At 41.2% G+C, this 4,071-nt stretch overlaps 1 pseudogene; it reads right to left on the bottom strand.

Moving 5' to 3' along the window:
• Positions 1-1,417: 1,417 nt before the first annotated feature.
• LOC101559613 lies at positions 1,418-1,954 on the bottom strand (annotated as a pseudogene).
• Between the last annotated feature and the right edge of the window lie 2,117 nt (positions 1,955-4,071).

Below are 4,071 nucleotides of genomic sequence, written 5' to 3'. Positions count from 1 at the left end.
TCCAAATACATTACAAAAATACAAAACAAACAGCTTACAAGACACAGATTTAAGAGTATATGTGATAAACAATTCAATAAATTGTGTTTGAAGATACATTTTCTTTCATCTTCAGTACCTACAATATTCTTCACTGGTTAATATGTGTACACTTAAAATAAACCACATTAACTGTTCTAATAAATTCTGTATTGAATTCATTTCAAATTGGGTTTAACGGGGCTGGGGAGATAGCTCAGTAGAATAAGCGCCTGCCTGGCAAGTGCAAGGGCCTGAGTTCAATCCCTGATTCAAAAAAAAAGCAAATTGGGTTTAACAACTTAGTAACAGAAATGCATAGACAAATTTACAGAAAATGCATCTTAATGTTTTTCACCTTTGTACAATGTTATTTTTTTTCCTTTGGTGTTTATACCTTTTAAAAAATAAAAACCAGTCAAATACTTAAGCAGTATGTACATTTAAATTTTTGGTGGTGGTCTGTATTTTAAAAGGAATAGCTTCCTTATGATTTGCCTCAAGCTCTGGTGGAAATGCTTATAGGAACTAGCTAATAAAAACCAAGAGAAGCACATTCAAAATACTAATTTACTTTGGTAGCAAATGGCTGTCCTTTGAAGACTGATGAAGGTAGACAAGACTATTAAGGCCTGTTAATAAAAGAAATTGGCTATTTCAAGTACTCGATACTTCACACAAAAATTTTTTAAAAATTACTTTCTAAGGGGCTGGGGAAATGGCTCAGTAGAATAAGCACATGCCTGGCAAGTGCAAGGGCCTGAGTTCAATCCTCAGTTCTGAAAAAAAAAAAAAAAAAAAACTTTCTATAGAAGAGCTAAGCGTCTGTGTCCACTGACAGCAATGCAAAACCTAATATATGGCCACTTGAAACAAAACAAATCCCAGAAGGGAAAAATGCTATTTAATTTCATCTAGTTTTACTTCTAGTCAATAGCCAAGCAGTGTTTCCTCTCTGACATGACACCCTCCCTTTTCTCTAAGGCTGTTCCTAGGAGCCGGTTTCGGGAGTGAGGGAGTTAATTTAGGAGTGACTGCTTATAGTTTTACACAGACAGTAACTTTTTGCCTCCCTCTTAATGTGTTAATAGTTGTGTCTAAAAAAAAAACCATGTAATTCTTTAAAAGGTACCATTTCTGATTTCTTTTATTCTCTGTAACCTTTGGAAGCTAATCACATGAAAACAAAGTTAACAAATGGCTTGAAATCTGTATGTAAAATATAAATTACCTCTAATTTCAAACTCTCACTTACTATTGTATCACTCAATTTAAAAAGAAAAATGAAAAAAACAAAAGCAAAAGTGACTCCAAAGATAGTCTCACACCATTCCTTAAAAAATGAAACTATTCCTTTTAACTTTACACCCACCTCACAGCCTAATTCAAAACACATCATTTAATTGTCTTGGTCATGGACATTTCTAAGATGAGACCTTTTATTTCATTCCCATAGCTTGTGGTCATCAGAAAACCCATGCTTTCCTTTATGGAAAGAGTTGGGTCCGGCTGATGTTGGTGTACCCCTTCCAATATTCCTCATCCTCATCGTTGCTTCTGGAGGCATTTCCTCTGGTTCACTGTCTTCATCTTCATTAAAAGCTGCTGCTACTGAAAGAGTTTTTGGAGCAAGAGTTGGAACAGTTTCTTTAGGTTTACTTGATCCAAGTTTGATGGGTATAACTGATGCTTTCTTTGTTGTCTGACTACCTATGGCAGATCCAAACGTGTAGATCTTTCTGGACTTTCTTGGGAGGTCTGCAGCTTCTTCTTCAGCTGATTGCTTCTCAGTGAGGTGACTGGAACTTCCCCTCCATTACTGGAAGAAACAGTCTTAGTTTTCACAGGTTTTTTCTGCTTCTTCTTCAGGTCCTCCGGCAGCTCCAGCTTGCTTCGACTTCTTAGGCTTCTCCTCTCAGGCCTTTCATTCCGCCATTTTCCTGGCTGAAGCCTCCCCTGCCTATTACCTCTTTTTCTTTTCCCTTCCTTCACACTTCTCTTTTTACAATAAGACCATACAACATTCTGTGTCTGTCTGTCTCTCTCTCTCTCTCTCTCTCTCTCTCTCTCTCTCTCTTGCTCTCTCTGAAAAACATTTCAGAATTAAGACCCCAGAGATCACCCAATTCTGAACCACGCTGCATACATCAACTTTAAAGTCAGGTAGAACCAGTTTTGTATCCTGCTTACAGCATCTTATGCAAGTTACTTAAATACACTGTGTCTCAACTACCCCATCTGTAAAATGGCCTTTCAAATACCTAGCTGATAGGATTGATGTGAGAACTCAAGGGACTAATGCTTGCAAACTCCTTCACTCAGAGTGTAGCACACAATTTATGCCCCCAAAGTATTCCTTGTCATTAATTACCAGCCAACAACCTCTTCAATTCATTGACAAGGAAACTACATTCAAAGAGAAATGTTCTATCTACAGTCAGATGGCCCCTTGGTGCCTGAGCCAAGACTGGATCCAGATGTCCCTTCCCAGACCTTTTTCTGCTGAGCCATGTACAATATGGTGGCTTTTCCTTCCTTCATCAACTCCAGCCATAAAGAAATTGGGACATTTTCAAGCACAGCTGGTGTTATGGCCCTCTAGAACTAGGCCAAGAACACCCTGCCACCAAGAGCCAGCTCCTGTCACAACCATGCACTGTCCTGAGCTATCTCCCCATCAACCCACCTCTGAGTATTCTGTCTTCAACATTATGAAGGTCTGATATATCTGGTTGCCACGGGGCACTGAACAACTGTCCTCTTATCTTAAAGAGAGAAGTTGACAGCATAGTGTCACCATCAACAGCTTTCAAATGCCATTCTCCTATCCATCTTCCCGAGGGCCTCTCTCCCCAGAGTCCCTCTCCTAGCACTGACATTCTGGGTCTTTGCCTATATTGTGCCCTACATTCACCCTGAACTATCTTCTCTCTGCCTTTTCTCCAAGGCCTTCCCACACCATCACACACAAGCCCAGAGGCTTTTGGTCTCCAGAGAGTGGTTGCATCTTACACAGCAATTTCAGCTGCAGCCTGGGAGGGCCCAAGAATCAACAGCCAGGGCAGGTGAAGCTCCTAGTGTTCCCAGATACCACACAATCCATTATTAGTTCTGACAAATGTCCCCGGGGACTTGCTTCTAACCCCCATCAGACCTTCCAAAATCCAGCCAAGCCCTGGACTACCTAGAAGACAGGCCGGGGTGTGTCTAGTCCATCTAGCCAGGCGACCCAAGAGCCTGATGAATCAGCTTTTCCAAGCATGGACCAGTTCAATCCTTGACTCCTGGTAAACAGAGGTGGGAAGGATGTGGGGGCAGGGCTGGGAGGTGGGGAAGGAGGGAGGGCTCTGACCTGCTCACTTCACGGCTCAGAGATAAGGATGCTATAATTCTGTAGTGGAAAGATCCAGGACTAGATGTTAGGAGGGTTGGGACCTCATCCTAGCTCTGTCATAAATGAACTACATGCTCTTGGACCTGTCATTCCACCTCTCTGTGCCTTGGTTTCCTCATCTGCTGGGCAGGTTTGCTAGAGGGTCTCTAAGAAGTCTTCTAGTTCAAGGTTTTTCTAGTGATGATCTCCAGTCTTTGTAGCACATTGAAGTTTTTTGAACACTTGAAGACACCTAATTTTGTGTATTTAATCTTCATAAGTATCTGTTGGTGTAGGCCAGCTCATTAGCAGATGACAAGACTAACTGGTGTGAGGCAATCATGACAGAGCTTAGCGCTAAAATGAATATTCTCAGCTTAGCCCTTCCCAACTTCCCTTTGCCTTTCTGGGGTGGACAAACCTGAGTCCCCGGTGAAAGGTCAGAGAGATGGGATCCTGGGAAAGGAATAAATGCTAAAAAAAAAAAAAAAAAAAGGCTTTGCTGTCTTGGAGTCAGGGGTCAAAGGTCTGGGTGTTCAGCTTCCTTTTTTTTTTCCCATAATTTTATTGAGAAGCAAATAGCAATGAGACAGTTTCAAACCAAATTGGTAGGACAGTTTCAATAATTAACACACTGCATACATTCTTCCTAGAGGTTAGTTGCTGTACAAGATGCGGAC

Source organism: Octodon degus, unplaced genomic scaffold (assembly GCF_000260255.1).
Source record: "Octodon degus isolate 3935 unplaced genomic scaffold, OctDeg1.0 scaffold00131, whole genome shotgun sequence".
NCBI lineage: Eukaryota > Metazoa > Chordata > Mammalia > Rodentia > Octodontidae > Octodon > Octodon degus.
The sequence above is the reverse complement of the archived record's forward strand: the minus strand, read 5'-3'. Positions and strand labels throughout refer to the sequence as shown.